This window comes from Dendrobates tinctorius, unplaced genomic scaffold (assembly GCF_039654945.1).
Source record: "Dendrobates tinctorius isolate UK_male_01 unplaced genomic scaffold, ASM3965494v1 ptg000126l, whole genome shotgun sequence".
In the NCBI taxonomy this organism is placed as follows: domain Eukaryota; kingdom Metazoa; phylum Chordata; class Amphibia; order Anura; family Dendrobatidae; genus Dendrobates; species Dendrobates tinctorius.
Genome location: NW_027361794.1, coordinates 27786410 through 27808395, shown reverse-complemented (window position 1 = coordinate 27808395; position 21986 = coordinate 27786410). Strand labels below are relative to the sequence as shown.

Sequence of the window (21986 nt, the reverse complement as noted above, 5' to 3'; positions counted from 1 at the left end):
TTCAGCATTGCTGTCTCCTCAGATTGTCAGCTCTTGTGATCAGGCCCCTGCTCCTCGCTCCGGTCTCTTCTGTACAGTGAGGCCTCATTATACCCCTGTATAAGGATCTAGTGACGCATTGTAGACTGTTATTCAGCATTGCTGTTTCCTCAGATTGTCAGCTCTTGTGATCAGGCCTCTGCTCCTTGCTTCGGTTTCTCCTGTACAGTGAGGTCTCATTATACCCCTGTATAAGGATCTAGTGACGCAGTGTAGACTGTTATTCAGCATTGCTGTTTCCTCAGATTGTCAGCTCTTGTGATCAGGCCCCGGCTCCTCGCTCCGGTCTCTCCTGTACTGTGAGGCCTCATTATACCCCTGTATAAGGATCTAGTGACGCAGTGTAGACTTTAATTCAGCATTGCTGTCTCCTCAGATTGTCAGCTCTTGTGATCAGGCCCCTGCTCCTCGCTCCGGTCTCTTCTGTACAGTGAGGCCTCATTATACCCCTGTATAAGGATCTAGTGACGCAGTGTAGACTGTTATTCAGCATTGCTGTTTCCTCAGATTGTCAGCTCTTGTGATCAGGCCTCTTCTCCTCGCTCCGGTCTCTCCTGTACAGTGAGGCCTCATTATACCCCTGTATAAGGAGCTAGTGACGCAGTGTAGACTGTTATTCACCATTGCTGTTTCCTCAGATTGTCAGCTCTTGTGATCAGGCCTCTGCTCCTCGCTTCGGTTTCTCCTGTACAGTGAGGCTTCATTATACCCCTGTATAAGGATCTAGTGACGCAGTGTAGACTGTTATTCAGCATTGCTGTTTCCTCAGATTGTCAGCTCTTGTGATCAGGCCTCTGCTCCTCGCACCTGTCTCTCCTGTACAGTGAGGCCTCATTATACCCCTGTATAAGGATCTAATGACGCAGTGTAGACTGTTATTCAGCATTGCTGTCTCCTCAGATTGTCAGCTCTTGTGATCAGGCCTCTGCTCCTCGCACCTGTCTCTCCTGTACAGTGAGGCCTCATTATACCCCTGTATAAGGATCTAGTGACGCAGTGTAGACTGTTATTCAGCATTGCTGTTTCCTCAGATTGTCAGCTCTTGTGATCAGGCCCCGGCTCCTCGCTCCGGTCTCTCCTGTACAGTGAGGCCTCATTATACCCCTGTATAAGGATCTAGTGACGCAGTGTAGACTGTTATTCAGCATTGCTGTCTCCTCAGATTGTCAGCCCTTGTGATCAGGCCCCTGCTCCTCGCTCCGGTCTCTCCTGTACAGTGAGGCCTCATTATACCCCTGTATAAGGATCTAGTGATGCAGTGTAGACTGTTATTCAGCATTGCTGTTTCCTCAGATTGTCAGCTCTTGTGATCAGGCCCCGGCTCCTCGCTCCGGTCTCTCCTGTACAGTGAGGCCTCATTATACCCCTGTATAAGGATCTAGTGACGCAGTGTAGACTGTTATTCAGCATTGCTGTCTCCTCAGATTGTCAGCTCTTGTGATCAGGCCCCTGCTCCTCGCTCCGGTCTCTTCTGTAAAGTGAGGCCTCATTATACCCCTGTATAAGGATCTAGTGACACAGTGTAGACTGTTATTCAGCATTGCTGTTCCCACAGATTGTCAGCTCTTGTGATCAGGCCTCTGCTCCTCGCTCCGGTCTCTCCTGTACAGTGAGACCTCATTATACCCCTGTATAAGGATCTAGTGACGCAGTGTAGACTGTTATTCAGCATTGCTGTTTCCTAAGATTGTCAGCCCTTGTGATCAGGCCCCTGCTCCTCGCACCTGTCTCTCCTGTACAGTGAGGCCTCATTATACCCCTGTATAAGGATCTAGTGACGCAGTGTAGACTGTTATTCAGCATTGCTGTTTCCTCAGATTGTCAGCTCTTGTGATCAGGCCCCTGCTCCTCGCTCCGGTATCTCCTGTACAGTGAGGCCTCATTATACCCCTGTATAAGGATCTAGTGACGCAGTGTAGACTGTTATTCAGCATTGCTGTCTCCTCAGATTGTCAGCTCTTGTGATCAGGCCCCTGCTCCTCGCTCCGGTCTCTCCTGTACAGTGAGGCCTCATTATACCCCTGTATAAGGATCTAGTGACGCAGTGTAGACTGTTATTCAGCATTGCTGTTTCCTAAGATTGTCAGCCCTTGTGATCAGGCCCCTGCTCCTCGCACCTGTCTCTCCTGTACAGTGAGGCCTCATTATACCCCTGTATAAGGATCTAGTGACGCAGCGTAGACTGTTATTCAGCATTGCTGTTTCCTCAGATTGTCAGCTCTTGTGATCAGGCCCCGGCTCCTCGCTCCGGTCTCTCCTGTACAGTGAGGCCTCATTATACCCCTGTATAAGGATCTAGTGACGCAGTGTAGACTGTTATTCAGCATTGCTGTCTCCTCAGATTGTCAGCCCTTGTGATCAGGCCCCTGCTCCTCGCTCCGGTCTCTCCTGTACAGTGAGGCCTCATTATACCCCTGTATAAGGATCTAGTGACGCAGTGTAGACTGTTATTCAGCATTGCTGTCTCCTCAGATTGTCAGCCCTTGTGATCAGGCCCCTGCTCCTCGCTCCGGTCTCTCCTGTACAGTGAGGCCTCATTATACCCCTGTATAAGGATCTAGTGACACAGTGTAGACTGTTATTCAGCATTGCTGTCTCCTCAGATTGTCAGCTCTTTTGATCAGGCCCCTGCTCCTCGCTCCGGTCTCTCCTGTACAGTGAGGCCTCATTATACCCCTGTATAAGGATCTAGTGACACAGTGTAGACTGTTATTCAGCATTGCTGTCTGCTCAGATTGTCAGCTCTTTTGATCAGGCCCCTGCTCCTCGCTCCAGTCTCTCCTGTACAGTGAGGCCTCATTATACCCCTGTATAAGGATCTAGTGACGCAGTGTAGACTGTTATTCAGCATTGCTGTCTCCTCAGATTGTCAGCTCTTTTGATCAGGCCCCTGCTCCTCGCTCCGGTCTCTCCTGTACAGTGAGGTCTCATTATACCCCTGTATAAGGATCTAGTGACGCAGTGTAGACTGTCATTCAGCTTTGCTGGGGCCTCAGATTGTCAGATCTTGTGATCAGGCCCCTGCTCCTCGCTCCGGTCTTTCCTGTACAGTGAGGCCTCATTATACCCCTGTATAAGGATCTAGTGACGCAGTGTAGACTGTTATTCAGCATTGCTGTGTCCTCAGATTGTCAGCTCTGGTGATCAGGCCTCTGCTCCTCGCTCCGGTCTCTCCTGTACAGTGAGGTCTCATTATACCCCTGTATCGGGATCTAGTGACGCAGTGTAGACTGTTATTCAGCATTGCTGTGTCCTCAGATTGTCAGCTCTTGTGATCAGGCCCCGGCTCCTCGCTCCGGTCTCTCCTGTACAGTGAGGCCTCATTAAACCCCTGTATAAGGATCTAGTGACGCAGTGTAGACTGTTATTCAGCATTGCTGTGTCCTCAGATTGTCAGCTCCTGTAATCAGGCCTCTGCTCCTCGCTCCGGTCTCTCCTGTACAGTGAGGCCTCATTATACCCCTGTATAGGGATCTAGTGACGCAGTGTAGACTGTTATTCAGCATTGCTGTGTCCTGAGATTGTCAGCTCTTGTGATCAGGCCCCTGCTCCTCGCTCCGGTCTCTCCTGTACAGTGAGGCCTCATTATACTCCTGTATAAGGCTCTAGTGACGCAGTGTAGACTGTTATTCAGCATTGTTGTGTCCTCAGATTGTCAGCTCTTGTGATCAGGCCCCTGCTCCTCACTCCGGTCTCTCCTGTACAGTGAGGCCTCATTATACTCCTGTATAAGGCTCTAGTGACGCAGTGTAGACTGTTATTCAGCATTGCTGTGTCCTCAGATTGTCAGCTCTTGTGATCAGGCCCCGGCTCCTCGCTCCAGTCTCTCCTGTACAGTGAGGCCTCATTATACCTCTGTATAAGGATCTAGTGACGCAGTGTAGACTGTTATTCAGCATTGCTGTCTCCTCAGATTGTCAGCTCTTGTGATCAGGCCCCTGCTTCTCGCTCCGGTCTCTCCTGTACAGTGAGGCCTCATTATACCCCTGTATAAGGATCTAGTGACGCAGTGTAGACTGTTATTCAGCATTGCTGTGTCCTCAGATTGTCAGCTCTTGTGATCAGGCCCCGGCTCCTCGCTCCAGTCTCTCCTGTACAGTGAGGTCTCATTATACCCCTGTATAAGGATCTAGTGACACAGTGTAGACTGTTATTCAGCATTGCTGTTTCCTCAGATTGTCAGCTCTTGTGATCAGGCCTCTGCTCCTCGCTCCGGTCTCTCCTGTACAGTGAGGCCTCATTATACCCCTGTATAAGGATCTAGTGACGCAGTGTAGACTGTTATTCAGCATTGCTGTCTCTTCAGATTGTCAGCTCTTGTGATTAGGCCTCTGCTCCTCGCTCCAGTCTCTCCTGTACAGTGAGGCCTCATTATACCCCTGTATAAGGATCTAGTGACGCAGTGTAGACTGTTATTCAGCATTGCTGTCTCCTCAGATTGTCAGCTCTTGTGATTAGGCCTCTGCTCCTCGCTCCGGTCTCTCCTGTACAGTGAGGCCTCATTATACCCCTGTATAAGGATCTAGTGACGCAGTGTAGACTGTTATTCAGCATTGCTGTCTCTTCAGATTGTCAGCTCTTGTGATTAGGCCTCTGCTCCTCGCTCCGGTCTCTCCTGTACAGTGAGACCTCATTATACCCCTGTATAAGGATCTAGTGACGCAGTGTAGACTGTTATTCAGCATTGCTGTCTCTTCAGATTGTCAGCTCTTGTGATCAGGCCCCTGTTCCTCGCTCCGGTCTCTCCTGTACAGTGAGGGCCTCATTATACACCTGTATAAGGATCTAGTGACGCAGTGTAGACTGTTATTCAGCATTGCTGTCTCCTCAGATTGTCAGCTCTTGTGATTAGGCCTCTGCTCCTCGCTCCGGTCTCTCCTGTATAGTGAGGCCTCATTATACCCCTGTATAAGGATCTAGTGACGCAGTGTAGACTGTTATTCAGCATTGCTGTCTCTTCAGATTGTCAGCTCTTGTGATTAGGCCTCTGCTCCTCGCTCCGGTCTCTCCTGTACAGTGAGACCTCATTATACCCCTGTATAAGGATCTAGTGACGCAGTGTAGACTGTTATTCAGCATTGCTGTCTCTTCAGATTGTCAGCTCTTGTGATCAGGCCCCTGTTCCTCGCTCCGGTCTCTCCTGTACAGTGAGGCCTCATTATACCCCTGTATAAGGATCTAGTGACGCAGTGTAGACTGTTATTCAGCATTGCTGTCTCCTCAGATTGTCAGCTCTTGTGATTAGGCCTCTGCTCCTCGCTCCGGTCTCTCCTGTACAGTGAGGCCTCATTATACCCCTGTATAAGGATCTAGTGACGCAGTGTAGACTGTTATTCAGCATTGCTGTCTCTTCAGATTGTCAGCTCTTGTGATTAGGCCTCTGCTCCTCGCTCCGGTCTCTCCTGTACAGTGAGACCTCATTATACCCCTGTATAAGGATCTAGTGACGCAGTGTAGACTGTTATTCAGCATTGCTGCTTCCTCAGATTGTCAGCTCTTGTGATTAGGCCTCTGCTCCTCGCTCCGGTCTCTCCTGTACAGTGAGGGCCTCATTATACACCTGTATAAGGATCTAGTGACGCAGTGTAGACTGTTATTCAGCATTGCTGTCTCTTCAGATTGTCAGCTCTTGTGATCAGGCCCCTGCTCCTCGCTACGGTCTCTCCTGTACAGTGAGACCTCATTATACCCCTGTATAAGGATCTAGTGACGCAGTGTAGACTGTTATTCAGCATTGCTGTCTCCTCAGATTGTCAGCTCTTGTGATCAGGCCTCTGCTCCTCGCTCCGGTCTCTCCTGTACAGTGAGGCCTCATTATACCCCTGTATAAGGATCTAGTGACGCAGTATAGACTGTTATTCAGCATTGCTGTCTCTTCAGATTGTCAGCTCTTGTGATTAGGCCTCTGCTCCTCGCTCCAGTCTCTCCTGTACAGTGAGGCCTCATTATACCCCTGTATAAGGATCTAGTGACGCAGTGTAGACTGTTATTCAGCATTGCTGTCTCTTCAGATTGTCAGCTCTTGTGATTAGGCCTCTGCTCCTCGCTCCGGTCTCTCCTGTACAGTGAGGCCTCATTATACCCCTGTATAAGGATCTAGTGACGCAGTGTAGACTGTTATTCAGCATTGCTGTCTCTTCAGATTGTCAGCTCTTGTGATTAGGCCTCTGCTCCTCGCTCCGGTCTCTCCTGTACAGTGAGGGCCTCATTATACACCTGTATAAGGATCTAGTGACGCAGTGTAGACTGTTATTCAGCATTGCTGTCTCTTCAGATTGTCAGCTCTTGTGATCAGGCCCCTGCTCCTCGCTCCGGTCTCTCCTGTACAGTGAGGCCTCATTATACCCCTGTATAAGGATCTAGTGACGCAGTGTAGACTGTTATTCAGCATTGCTGTCTCTTCAGATTGTCAGCTCTTGTGATTAGGCCTCTGCTCCTCGCTCCGGTCTCTCCTGTACAGTGAGACCTCATTATACCCCTGTATAAGGATCTAGTGACGCAGTGTAGACTGTTATTCAGCATTGCTGTCTCTTCAGATTGTCAGCTCTTGTGATTAGGCCTCTGCTCCTCGCTCCGGTCTCTCCTGTACAGTGAGGGCCTCATTATACACCTGTATAAGGATCTAGTGACGCAGTGTAGACTGTTATTCAGCATTGCTGTCTCTTCAGATTGTCAGCTCTTGTGATCAGGCCCCTGCTCCTCGCTACGGTCTCTCCTGTACAGTGAGACCTCATTATACCCCTGTATAAGGATCTAGTGACGCAGTGTAGACTGTTATTCAGCATTGCTGTCTCCTCAGATTTTCAGCTCTAGTGATCAGGCCTCTGCTCCTCGCTCCAGTCTCTCCTGTACAGTGAGGCCTCATTATACCCCTGTATAAGGATCTAGTGACGCAGTGTAGACTGTTATTCAGCATTGCTGTCTCTTCAGATTGTCAGCTCTTGTGATTAGGCCTCTGCTCCTCGCTCCGGTCTCTCCTGTACAGTGAGGCCTCATTATACCCCTGTATAAGGATCTAGTGACGCAGTGTAGACTGTTATTCAGCATTGCTGTCTCTTCAGATTGTCAGCTCTTGTGATTAGGCCTCTGCTCCTCGCTCCGGTCTCTCCTGTACAGTGAGGCCTCATTATACCCCTGTATAAGGATCTAGTGACGCAGTGTAGACTGTTATTCAGCATTGCTGTCTCTTCAGATTGTCAGCTCTTGTGATTAGGCCTCTGCTCCTCGCTCCGGTCTCTCCTGTACAGTGAGGCCTCATTATACCCCTGTATAAGGATCTAGTGACGCAGTGTAGACTGTTATTCAGCATTGCTGTCTCTTCAGATTGTCAGCTCTTGTGATTAGGCCTCTGCTCCTCGCTCCGGTCTCTCCTGTACAGTGAGGCCTCATTATACCCCTGTATAAGGATCTAGTGACGCAGTGTAGACTGTTATTCAGCATTGCTGTCTCTTCAGATTGTCAGCTCTTGTGATTAGGCCTCTGCTCCTCGCTCCGGTCTCTCCTGTACAGTGAGGCCTCATTATACCCCTGTATAAGGATCTAGTGACGCAGTGTAGACTGTTATTCAGCATTGCTGTCTCCTCAGATTTTCAGCTCTAGTGATCAGGCCTCTGCTCCTCGCTCCAGTCTCTCCTGTACAGTGAGGCCTCATTATACCCCTGTATAAGGATCTAGTGACGCAGTGTAGACTGTTATTCAGCATTGCTGTCTCTTCAGATTGTCAGCTCTTGTGATTAGGCCTCTGCTCCTCGCTCCGGTCTCTCCTGTACAGTGAGGCCTCATTATACCCCTGTATAAGGATCTAGTGACGCAGTGTAGACTGTTATTCAGCATTGCTGTCTCTTCAGATTGTCAGCTCTTGTGATTAGGCCTCTGCTCCTCGCTCCGGTCTCTCCTGTACAGTGAGGCCTCATTATACCCCTGTATAAGGATCTAGTGACGCAGTGTAGACTGTTATTCAGCATTGCTGTCTCTTCAGATTGTCAGCTCTTGTGATTAGGCCTCTGCTCCTCGCTCCGGTCTCTCCTGTACAGTGAGGCCTCATTATACCCCTGTATAAGGATCTAGTGACGCAGTGTAGACTGTTATTCAGCATTGCTGTTTCCTCAGATTGTCAGCTCTTGTGATTAGGCCTCTGCTCCTCGCTCCGGTCTCTCCTGTACAGTGAGGCCTCATTATACCCCTGTATAAGGATCTAGTGACGCAGTGTAGACTGTTATTCAGCATTGCTGTCTCCTCAGATTGTCAGCTCTTGTGATCAGGCCTCTGCTCCTCGCTCCGGTCTCTCCTGTACAGTGAGGCCTCATTATACCCCTGTATAAGGATCTAGTGACGCAGTGTAGACTGTTATTCAGCATTCCTGTCTCCTCAGATTGTCAGCTCTTGTGATCAGGCCCCTGCTCCTCGCTCCGTTCTCTCCTGTACAGTGAGGCCTCATTATACCTCTGTATAAGGATCTAGTGATGCAGTGTAGACTGTTATTCAGCATTGCTGTGTCCTCAGATTGTCAGTTCTTGTGATCAGGCCCCTGCTCCTCGCTCCGTTCTCTCCTGTACAGTGAGGCCTCATTATACCTCTGTATAAGGATCTAGTGGCGCAGTGTAGACTGTTATTCAGCATTGCTGTGTCCTCAGATTGTCAGCTCTTGTGATCAGGCCCCGGCTCCTCGCTCCGGTCTCTCCTGTACAGTGAGGCCTCTTTATACCCCTGTATAAGGCTCTAGTGACGCAGTGTAGACTGTTATTCAGCATTGCTGTGTCCTCAGATTGTCAGCTCTTGTGATCAGGCCCCTGCTCTTTGCTTTATGCTCTCCTGTACAGTGAGGCCTCATTATACCCCTGTATAAGGCTCTAGTGACGCAGTGTAGACTGTTATTCAGCATTGCTGTCTCCTCAGATTGTCAGTTCTTGTGATCAGGCCTCTGCTCCTCGCTCCGGTCTCTCCTGTACAGTGAGGCCTCATTATACCCCTGTATAAGGATCTAGTGACGCAGTGTAGACTGTTATTCAGCATTGCTGTCTCCTCATTTTGTCAACTCTTGTGATCAGGCCCCTGCTCCTCGCTCCGGTCTCTCCTGTACAGTGAGGCCTCATTATACCCCTGTATAAGGAGCTAGTGACGCAGTGTAGACTGTTATTCAGCATTGCTGTTTCCTCAGATTGTCAGCTCTTGTGATCAGGCCCCTGCTCCTCGCTCTGGTCTTTCCTGTACAGTGAGGCCTCATTATACCCCTGTATAAGGATCTAGTGACGCAGTGTAGACTGTTATTCAGCATTGCTGTCTCCTCATTTTGTCAACTCTTGTGATCAGGCCCCTGCTCCTCGCTCCGGTCTCTCCTGTACAGTGAGGCCTCATTATACCCCTGTATAAGGATCTAGTGACGCAGTGTAGACTGTTATTCAGCATTGCTGTTTCCTCAGATTGTCAGCTCTTGTGATCAGGCCCCTGCTCCTCGCTCTGGTCTCTCCTGTACAGTGAGGCCTCATTATACCCCTGTATAAGGAGCTAGTGACGCAGTGTAGACTGTTATTCAGCATTGCTGTCTCCTCAGATTGTCAGCTCTTGTGATCAGGCCCCTGCTCCTCGCTCCGGTCTCTCCTGTACAGTGAGGCCTCATTATACCCCTGTATAAGGATCTAGTGACGCAGTGTAGACTGTTATTCAGCATTGCTGTCTCCTCAGATTGTCAGCTCTTGTGATCAGGCCCCTGCTCCTCGCTCCGGTCTCTCCTGTACAGTTAGGCCTCATTATACCCCTGTATAAGGATCTAGTGACGCAGTGTAGACTGTTATTCAGCATTGCTGTCTCCTCAGATTGTCAGCTCTTGTGATCAGGCCCCTGCTCCTCGCTCCGGTCTCTCCTGTACAGTGAGGCCTCATTATACCCCTGTATAAGGATCTAGTGACGCAGTGTAGACTGTTATTCAGCATTGCTGTCTCCTCAGATTGTCAGCTCTTGTGATCAGGCCCCTGCTCCTCGCTCCGGTCTCTCCTGTACAGTTAGGCCTCATTATACCCCTGTATAAGGATCTAGTGACGCAGTGTAGACTATTATTCAGCATTGCTGTCTCCTCAGATTGTCAGCTCTTGTGATCAGGCCTCTGCTCCTCGCTCCGGTCTCTCCTGTACAGTGAGGCCTCATTATACCCCTGTATAAGGATCTAGTGACGCAGTGTAGACTGTTATTCAGCATTGCTGTCTCCTCAGATTGTCAGCTCTTGTGATCAGGCCCCTGCTCCTCGCTCCGGTCTCTCCTGTACAGTGAGGCCTCATTATACCCCTGTATAAGGAGCTAGTGACGCAGTGTAGACTGCTATTCAGCATTGCTGTCTCCTCAGATTGTCAGCTCTTGTGATCAGGCCCCGGCTCCTCGCTCCGGTCTCTCCTGTACAGTGAGGCCTCATTATACCCCTGTATAAGGATCTAGTGACGCAGTGTAGACTGTTATTCATCATTGCTGTGTCCTCAGATTGTCAGCTCTTGTGATCAGGCCTCTGCTCCTCGCTCCGGTCTCTCCTGTACAGTGAGGCCTCATTATACCCCTGTATAAGGATCTAGTGATACAGTGTAGACTGTTATTCATCATTGCTGTGTCCTCAGATTGTCAGCTCTTGTGATCAGGCCTCTGCTCCTCGCTCCGGTCTCTCCTGTACAGTGAGGCCTCATTATACCCCTGTATAAGGATCTAGTGACGCAGTGTAGACTGTTATTCAGCATTGCTGTCTCCTCAGATTGTCAGCTCTTGTGATCAGGCCCCGGCTCCTCGCTCCGGTCTCTGCTGTACAGTGAGGCCTCATTATACCCCTGTATAAGGATCTAGTGACGCAGTGTAGACTGTTATTCAGCATTGCTGTCCCCTCAGATTGTCAGCTCTTGTGATCAGGCCCCGGCTCCTCGCTCCGGTCTCTGCTGTACAGTGAGGCCTCATTATACCCCTGTATAAGGATCTAGTGACGCAGTGTAGACTGTTATTCAGCATTGCTGTCTCCTCAGATTGTCAGCTCTTGTGATCAGGCCCCGGCTCCTCGCTCCGGTCTCTCCTGTACAGTGAGGCCTCATTATACCCCTGTATAAGGATCTAGTGACGCAGTGTAGACTGTTATTCAGCATTGCTGTCTCCTCAGATTGTCAGCTCTTGTGATCAGGCCCCTGCTCCTCGCTCCGATCTCTCCTGTACAGTGAGGTCTCATTATACCCCTGTATAAGGATCTAGTGACGCAGTGTAGACTGTTATTCAGCATTGCTGTGTCCTCAGATTGTCAGCTCTTGTGATCAGGCCTCTGCTCCTCGCTCCGGTCTCTCCTGTACAGTGAGGCCTCATTATACCCCTGTATAAGGATCTAGTGACGCAGTGTAGACTGTTATTCAGCATTGCTGTCTCCTCAGATTGTCAGCTCTTGTGATCAGGCCCCTGCTCCTCGCTCCGGTCTCTCCTGTACAGTGAGGCCTCATTATACCCCTGTATAAGGATCTAGTGACGCAGTGTAGACTGTTATTCAGCATTGCTGTCTCCTCAGATTGTCAGCTCTTGTGATCAGGCCCCTGCTCCTCGCTCCGGTCTCTCCTGTACAGTGAGGCGTCATTATACCCCTGTATAAGATTCTAGTGACGCAGTGTAGACTGTTATTCAGCATTGCTGTCTCCTCAGATTGTCAGCTCTTGTGATCAGGCCACCGCTCCTCGCTCCGGTCTCTCCTGTACAGTGATGCCTCATTATACCCCTGTATAAGGATCTAGTGACGCAGTGTAGACTGTTATTCAGCAATGCTGTGTCCTCACATTGTCAGCTCTTGTGATCAGGCCCCTGCTCTTTGCTTTATGCTCTCCTGTACAGTGAGGCCTCATTATACCCCTGTATAAGGATCTAGTGACGCAGTGTAGACTGTTATTCAGCATTGCTGTCTCCTCAGATTGTCAGTTCTTGTGATCAGGCCTCTGCTCCTCACTCCGGTCTCTCCTGTACAGTGAGGCCTCTTTATACCCCTGTATAAGGATCTAGTGACGCAGTGTAGACTGTTATTCAGCATTGCTGTGTCCTTAGATTGTCAGCCCTTCAAAGGGAACGTAGGTGGATTACAGTCCTTCATAGGGAATGTAGATGGATTTCAGTCCTTCAATGGGAATGTAGGTGGATTACTGTCCTTCAAAGGGAATGTAGGTGGTTTACAGTCCTTCAAAGGGAATATAGGTGGATTACAGTCCTTCAAAGGGAATGTAGGTGGATTACAGTCCTTCAAAGGGAATATAGGTGGTTTACAGTCCTTCATAGGGAAAGTAGGTGGATTTCAGTCCTTCAAAGGGAATGTAGGTGGATTGCAGTCCTTCAAAGGGAATGTAGGTGGATTACAGTCCTTCAAAGGGAATGTAGGTGGATTACAGACCTTCAAAGGGAATATAGGTGGTTTACAGTCCATCAAAGGGAATGTAGGTTGATTACGGTCCTTCAAAGGGAATATAGGTGGTTTACAGTCCTTCAAAGGGAATATAGGTGGATTACAGTCCTTCAAAGGGAATGTAGGTGGATTACGTTTCTTCAAAAGGATTGTGGATGGATTACAGTCCTTCAAAGTCCTTCATAGGGAATGTAGGTGGATTTCAGTCCTTCAAATAGAATGTAGGTGGATTGCAGTCCTTCAAAGGGAATGTAGATGGATTACAGTCCTTCAAAGGAAATGTACTGTAGGTAGATTACAGTCCTTCCAAGGTAATTTACATGGATTACAGTCCTTTAAAGGGAATGTACTGCAGGTGGATTACAGTCCTTCCAACAGAACGTAGGTGGAATACAGTCCTTCAAAGGGAACGTAGGTGGATTACAGTCCTTCAGAGGGAATGTAGGTGGATTACAGTCCTTCAAAGGGAATGTAGGTGGATTAGAGTCCTTCAAAGGGAATGCAATGTAGGCGAGTTACAGTCCTTCCAAAGGAATGTAGGTGGAATACAGTCATTCAAAGGTATTGTAGGTGGACTACAGTCCTTCATAGGGTACGTAGGTGGATTACAGTCCTTCATATGGAATATAGGTGGATTACAGTCCTTCAAAGGTAATGTAGGTGGACTACAGTCCTTCATAGGGTACGTAGGTGGATTACAGTCCTTCATATGGAATATAGGTGGATTACAGTCCTTCATAGAGAATATAGGTGGATTACAGTCCTTCATAGGGAATGCAGGTGGATTACAGTCCTTCAAAGGGAATGTAAGTGAATCACAGTCCATCAAAGGTAATGTAGGTGGACTACAGTCCTTCATAGGGTACGTAGGTGAATTACAGTCCTTCATATGGAATATAGGTGGATTACAGTCCTTCATAGGGAATGTAGGTGGATTACAGTCCTTCAAAGGGAATGTAGGTGGATTACAGTCCTTCATAGGGAATGTAAGTGAATCACAGTCCATCAAAGAGAATGTAGGTGGATTACAGTGCTTCATAGGGAATTTAGGTGGATTGCAGTCCTTGAAACCATGCAGAAAAGGATTTCCAGTTTGTCAAGGAGCGCTTCCAGCTGATTCATTAATTACTCCGAATATTTCAAGGAATATCCAGTTTATTGTTAGACATACAACGCGTTTCGGCTATACATAAATTTAGCCTTCATCACCCTCTCACCCTTGTCTCGTAGACTCCATTGTCTTCAAAGACGATATTGATTTAGTCCTTGATACCATGACACCATCAGGTTTAAATGAACATTTGAGTTTTGTCCCATATTTCTAAATATGTTGTCTCTTATTTAGATTTTAATTTGTGTGTTTATTTCCATTAAATGTTATTTGTTTCTAACCCCTGATGATTCCTGAATCCCTTGGTGATATATTACATCATATATGGCATCATTATATCAATGATCGCATCAGAAAATGATCCTTTTGGTGGATAGGATCCTCCATCCACAACCTTGTGCTACCGAGATGACAATCTATAGTTGGTATTTGCAATACAATTTTCTTCTTGGACTTACTTTTCAAATGTGGGAATGAACTATGAAGCATTTGCTTGTTGTGGGGTAGCGTTCCCTTTACCCGCACATTATGATCTTATTAGTCACTATATTTGATCATAATAATAAAAAATGTTTTCCACTTGTAGACTCAGTGCATTAGGATTGAAACGGAACTCTGTCACTACTGATTAGCACTTTTAGGGGCAGCTATTAATTCACATTTACTTATTATATCTAGACATTATCGGGTTTATCTCTCATCTAGTTCCTTTTTCATGTTTTTATTGAATTGATAAATAGGTACACTGTCACTTTAACTTGCACATAGCACTTTATACAGGTTCCGCTTCAGAATTCATATTTAATCATTCTTATTTATGCAATATAGGTCTTATTGGCTGCTATGTAAAGCAGTATTTGGTGACTGTATTCCTGCCCTTTCATTAGCCCACAATAAACATGGTAACAGGTTAGTGCGCATGCCTGATGTGCAGTGAGACTAGAAACATTGCTGACGGCATCATTCATATGATACGGTGAGGTTATGTGACGTCATAGGGGATTTCCTCTTACATGTTGAAGCCTCAAAGATGCACCATGACAGCTCTCATCATGAAAGCCTATGAGCTTGATCAAGACAAATCCTGGGCTCCTCACATCTGTTGATCTTACAGGTTGGATGAGAGGTTCTCATAAGTCAGTGCCAGGAACAGAAGGATCACGTGACTGTTACATCTGTCTAACCAATGTCCCAGGTTTTCCTACAAAAGAACAAGAAGTCCATGGAATATCCTAATCTGCCTTCAGCTATGAGACCAGTGCCACATGATGACCCTCGTCCAGTAGCAAAGCCTCTAGAGACAAGGAGCCTAGAGGAGGCATCCAATGAAGATGTTGCTGTCCATAGGTCAGCGATGGGGAACAATGCTGATTCAGACATTGAGCCATGTATGTCTGGTGAGCCTCATCTTATATCACAGCCAGAACTTAATGACTTGTTCCAGAACTTATGTTTGCCAAAACCAAATGCAGTTACTGGCTTCAAGACTTCAAGGATGGCATTTGCTGTCACCCGCTACAAAAGTTTCTGTCTTTCGAAGCCGCTAAGATGTCATAACACAGTTTTTAGAACTGGTTGACAACCTGAGCTTTTGCACCGACATTGGTGGGTTGTTTGCAGCTTTGGATTGCTCGCATGAGTCAAGACAGTGGTGTCTCCTAATTGACTCATCAGTGTAAAGACTCCAGGCTGTCTTGTTACACAATGGTAATGTTCACCGTCCAATACCAATACTAATCAATAATTCAATATTCAAATGTTCCCAAGAATAACCGACGCTGAGATTAAGGAAGGCATTTTTGTTGGTCCACAAATCTGACACATCATGAATGACAAGCAATTCAAGGAGCTGCTGGCGGGGAATGAGAAAATTGCTTGGAAATCATTCAAGGATGATTCCCAGAATATTTTTCGCAACAACCCAACCCCAAATTACATCAAACTGTCATCAACCTTCTGGAAGCTTACAAAGCGATGAAGTGCAACATGAACATTCATTTCTTGCATTCACATTTGGAATTCTTCCCTGTAAATCTTGGTGCCATTAGTAATGACCATGGCGAATGGTTTCCCAAAGATATTGCTACTATGAAAAAGCATTATCAAGTGTCCTGGACTCCATCAATGCTGACTGACTATTGCCGGACACTAATACGGGACGCACCAGACGGTGACTACAAATGACCTAATGCTTCATAATCCGTAAAACGTCATCTCATGTTTCACAACGTTTCTAAGTAACATAGTAACATAGTTTTGAAGGCTGAAGGAAGACCTTATGTCCATCTAGTTCAGCCTATTTTTAGTGCAGCTGTTCTGCATTGTTGATCCAGGGGAAGGCAAAAAACCCACAGAGTAGAAGCCAATTTTCTCCATAGGGAAAAAAATTCCTTCCCCTAAGCTGGGTCAACCATCTACCTATAATATTCTGTTATTCGTAACCTTCTATACTGTTACTCACAAGAAAAGCCTCCATTCCTTTCTTAAATTCATTCAGTGAGTTGGCCATCACCACTTCCTCAGGAAGAGAATTCCAGAGCCTCACTGCTCTTACCGTGAAGAACCCTCTTCTATGCTGGTGCAGAAATTGTCTTTCCTCCAAATGAAGAGAATGCCCCCTTGTTCTTGTCACAGTCCTTGGTACAAACAGTTCATTGGAGAGATCTCTGTATTGCCCTCTGATATACTTGCACATATATATTAGGTCTCCCCTAAGTCTTCTCTTTTCTAGAGTAAATAGACCTAATTTTGATAACCTTTCTGGGTATTGTAGTGAACCAACCCCATTTATCATTTTAGTAGCCCGCCTTTGAATCCTTTCAAGTTCAGTAAAGTGATGCAGACGATCTGAAATTATATTTCTGCTGGGCTCTAATGGGTTTATTATAATCACGTCACATTTTCAAGGAAGCAAAACTTTGGAAAAAATGTGTTGCCCAGTGTAACATGGAGATTTGTCATTTCCTAATGATATCATTGCATTACATATTTAGGATTGGTACAATCTAATATATTATATTTATTCAGATTTTTTTATTCAGATTTTAGGAACAAATGTGCTGGCAAATCCTGATAATGGAAAATCGTAGCCCCCGGAGATCCATGAGTCTGTCAGTGTGAGTATCACAGATGGAGATGTCTGTGTGTAATGACTCTATAGAATAGGTGACTCTCACTTTTTGTATTGAAGAACTGAAATCAATTCCCTTTTGATGATCTTCTAATGATGTGAGAGGCTCCTGTATAGAGACTCTCCTTTTTTCCATGATCGGGGCCCTTGTTTAGGAATCTAATGTACGGAGTGTGACCTGGTCAATTTCTTATGGACTAATATGTAGACTCATTTTATAGTACTGACCTAGAAAACAAGGATTCTGAAATCTCAGCGTTTTTTTAAATCAGTGGTTTGTCAAGTGTTTCAGGAGTTTTGCAGCAAATTTTACTTATTCAAGTGAATTAAAAAATGCATGTAAAAGCACAGCAAATACTTGTATTCAGCACGGGAAAAAACCAGACAGAGCCAGAAAACAGTCACATGCCATACGGACCATCAGAGTGACAGAGTGATGCTAGCCCATTGTGACATCACTGGCGATGCTAGCCCATTATGACATCACTGGTGATGCTAGCCCATTGTGACATCACTGGTGATGCTAGCCCATTATGACATCACTGGTGATGCTAGCCCATTATGATATCACTGGTGATGCTAGCCCATTATGACATCACTGGTGATGCTAGCCCATTATGACATCACTGGTGATTCTTGGCCATTGTGACATCACAGCTCAGTCCCTACTTATAGAATGTTCACAGGGTCACCGGTGCCATTTATGGTTCTATAGTGACTGAGAGCGTTTGCAATTTTTCACTGTGTCTGGATTATGTCTGAGCGATTTTCAGGTAGATGCTCTGTTGGAGACTCTTACCAACAATCTCCCTAACACTGAGCTTCTACCACCCGATGGCGTCCTCTGCTTCACTCACCGGCTGGTGGTGGAGCTAGTCAATGACTGCCTGACCAAAAACAATGAAGATAAACTAACATCAGAGTATCTGACGGATTTACGTCACAACATCAGAACATTACTACAGCAGGTAAGTGGCGGACACTCGGCACAAATCTTCTCCATAGTCATAGATAATAATGGTGGGAGAGAAGCTTCTTTCCTTCCATATAAAACACAACGAGTCCCTAGATATGGAGTCGTTGTATCTGCAGAGAGGAGCAGAGGACACATACAATGGCCGCCTCCATTGTTTCCTTTCTTATCTCTGAATTTTTCTTTTTGTGTCTTTTCTTCTTTATAGGCTGAAAATAGATCTCAATATGGAGATTTGGCTTTTGTTAAGGAACTGGCCGAAGAAGTCCTGCATGTATTAGAAGGTCCGGCCTGCTCGCCGGAACGCCCGGTAAGGAGCCATCATCTTCTCTATCACACGTCCTTGTTTTCTGATCTTCTCCAGATCACCAATCAGATATCAGAAGATCTGGTGTCACATAATCCACATAAGTGAGAGACGTTTCTAAGAAAAGTTCTCATGATGGCGCGTGATTTGTAGAGTTACAGTTGGTGCATCAGTAAATGTTGGTTTACTCCTTCCTGATTCATGTATTTGGTGATTTAGTGAAATCTTCCACATATTAATTAACTGTATTATATCTATCAGGAAACACCAGAAGGCGACGACGAATATGGGGCGACTGTGACCCCGGAAACCCCTGACTCTAATAGGAGTCAGCCGGAGCTGAGCAGCGATCTGATCACAGGTGAACCGATCACATAACCTCCTACAAGGAATCTCCAGATATTACACAGCAGGGAATAATGGCAGATCACTCTCTACTCCATGGAATGGGATCTGTCAGCACATGTTACATATAGGAGTGGTGGGATGACGGTGTAGGACGTTCCCCTATTATATACAGATATTACACAGCAGGGAATAATGGTAGATCACTCTCTACTCCATGTAATGGGACCTGTCAGCACATGTTACATATAGGAGTGGTGGGATGACGGTGTAGGACGTTCCCCTATTATATACAGATATTACACAGTGGGGAATAATGGCAGATCACTCTCTACTCCATGGAATGGGACCTGTCAGCACATGTTACATATAGGAGTGGTGGGATGACGGTGTAGGATGTTCCCCTATTACAGTCATATGTTAAAGTTTGGGCACCCCTATTAATGTTAACCTTTTTTCTTTATAACAATTTTGTTTTTTGCAACAGCTATTTCAGTTTCATATATCTAATAACTGATGGACTCAGTTATATTTCTGGATTCAAATGAGGTTTATTGTACTAACAGAAAAGGTGCAATCTGCATTTAAGCAAAATTTGACCGGTGCAAAAGTATGGGCACCTAAACATAAAAGTGACATTAATATTTCGTAGATCCTCCTTTTGCAAAAATAACAGCCTCTAGTCGCTTCCTGTAGCTATTAATGAGTTCCTTGATCCTGGATGAAGGTATTTGTGACCATTCCTGTTTACAAAACAGTTCCTGTTCAGTTAAGTTTGATGGTCGCTGAGCATGGACAGCCCGCTTCAAATCATCCCACAGATGTTCAATGATATTCAGGTCTGGGGACTGGGATGGCCATTCCAGAACATTGTAATTGTTCCTCTGCATGAATGCCTGAGAAGATTTAGAGCGGCGTTTTGGATCATTGTCTTGCTGAAATATCCATCCCCTGCGTAACTTCAGCTTCGTCACTGATTCTTGCACATTATTGTCAAGAATCTGCTGATACTGAGTTGAATCCATGCAACCCTCAACTTTAGCAAGATTCCCGGTGCCGGCATTGGCCATACAGCCCTAAAGCATGATGGAACCTCCACCAAATTTTACTGTGGGTAGCAAGTGTTTTTCTTGGAATGCTGTGTTTTTTAGCCTCCATGCATAGCGCCTTTTTGTATGACCAAACAACTCAATCTTTGTTTCATCAGTCGACAGGACCTTCTTCCAAAATGTAACTGGCTTGTCCAAATGTGCTTTTGCATACCTCAGGCGACTCGGTTTGTGGCGTGCTTGCAGAAACGGCTTCTTTCGCATCACTCTCCCATACAGCTTCTCCTTGTGCAAAGTGCGCTGTATTGTTGACCGATGCACAGTGACCCATCTGCAGCAAGATGATGCTGCAGGTCTTTGGAGGTGGTCTGTGGATTGTCCTTGACTGTTCTCACCATTCTTCTTCTCTGCCTTTCTGATATTTTTCTTGGCCTGCCACTTCTGGGCTTAACAAGAACTGTACCTGTTTTCTTCCATTTCCTTACTATGTTCCTCACAGTGGAAACTGACAGGTTAAATCTCTGAGACAACTTTTTGTATCCTTCCCCTGTAAAGCTATGTTGAATAATCTTTGTTTTCAGATCATTTGAGAGTTGTTTTGAGGAGCCCATGATGCCACTCTTCATAGGAGAATCAAATAGGAGAACTACTTGCAAGTGGCCACCTTAAATACCTTTTCTCATGATTTGATACACTTGGCTATGAAGTTCAAAGCTCAATGAGGTTACAAAACCAATTTAGTGCTTCAGAAAGTCAGTAAAAAATAGTTAAGAGTGTTCAAATCAAGAAGATGATAAGGGTGCCCATACTTTTGCACCGGTCAAATTTTGTTTAAATGCAGATTGCACATTTTCTGTTACTACAATAAACCTCATTTGAATCCAGAAATATAACTGAGTCCATCAGTTATTAGATGTATGAAACTGAAATAGCTGTTGCAAAAACCAAAATTGTTATAAAGAAAAAAGGTTAACATTAATAGGGGTGCCCAAACTTTTACATATGACTGTATATACAGATATTACACAGCAGGGAATAATGGTAGATCACTCTCTACTCCATGTAATCGGACCTGTCAGCACATGTTACATATAGGAGTGGTGGGATGACGGTGTAGGACGTTCCCCTATTATATCCAGATATTACACAGCAGGGAATAATGGCAGATCACTCTCTACTCCATGTAATGGGACCTGTCAGCACATATTACATATAGGAGTGGTGGGATGACGGTGTAGGACGTTCCCCTATTATATCCAGATATTACACAGCAGGGAATAATGGCAGATCACTCTCTACTCCATGGAATGGGACCTGTCAGCACATGTTACATATAGGAGTGGTGGGATGACGGTGTAGGACGTTCCCCTATTATATCCAGATATTACACAGCAGGGAATAATGGCAGATCACTCTCTACTCCATGTAATGGGACCTGTCAGCACATGTTACATATAGGAGTGGTGGGATGACGGTGTAGGACGTTCCCCTATTATATCCAGATATTACACAGCAGGGAATAATGGCAGATCACTCTCTACTCCATGGAATGGGACCTGTCAGCACATGTTACATATAGGAGTGGTGGGATGACGGTGTAGGACGTTCCCCTATTATATCCAGATATTACACAGCAGGGAATAATGGCAGATCACTCTCTACTCCATGTAATGGGACCTGTCAGCACATGTTACATATAGGAGTGGTGGGATGACGGTGTAGGACGTTCCCCTATTATATACAGATATTACACAGCAGGGAATAATAGCAGATCACTCTCTACTCCATGTAATGGACCTGTCAGCACATGTTACATATAGGAGTGGTGGGATGACGGTGTAGGACGTTCCCCTATTATATCCAGATATTACACAACAGGGAATAATGGCAGATCACTCCCTACTCCATGTAATGGACCTGTCAGCACATGTTACATATAGGAGTGGTGGGATGACGGTGTAGGACGTTCCCCTATTATATCCAGATATTACACAGCAGGGAATAATGGCAGATCACTCTCTACTCCATGTAATGGACCTGTCAGCACATGTTACATATAGGAGTGGTGGGATGACGGTGTAGGACGTTCCCCTATTATATCCAGATATTACACAGCAGGGAATAATGACAGATCACTCTCTACTCCATGTAATGGACCTGTCAGCACATGTTACATATAGGAGTGGTGGGATGACGGTGTAGGACGTTCCCCTATTATATCCAGATATTACACAGCAGGGAATAATGGCAGATCACTCTCTACTCCATGTAATGGACCTGTCAGCACATGTTACATATAGGAGTGGTGGGATGACGGTGTAGGACGTTCCCCTATTATATCCAGATATTACACAACAGGGAATAATGGCAGATCAGTCTCTACTCCATGTAATGGACCTGTCAGCACATGTTACATATAGGAGTGGTGGGATGACGGTGTAGGACGTTCCCCTATTATATCCAGATATTACACAGCAGGGAATAATGGCAGATCACTCCCTACTCCATGTAATGGACCTGTCAGCACACGTTACATATAGGAGTGGTGGGATGACGGTGTAGGACGTTCCCCTATTATATCCAGATATTACACAGCAGGGAATAATGGCAGATCACTCCCTACTCCATGTAATGGAACCTG

The 21986-nt window shown here is 46.0% G+C and overlaps 1 long non-coding RNA gene across 1 annotated transcript; it reads left to right on the top strand.

The window, feature by feature from the left end:
• The first annotated feature begins 16154 nt into the window (after positions 1 to 16154).
• On the top strand, positions 16155 to 18359 carry LOC141047364 (uncharacterized). The gene is made up of 3 exons (XR_012219787.1): positions 16155 to 16657; positions 17853 to 17954; positions 18213 to 18359. It is a non-coding gene; the product is annotated as an uncharacterized lncRNA (long non-coding RNA).
• The last annotated feature ends 3627 nt before the right edge of the window (positions 18360 to 21986 follow it).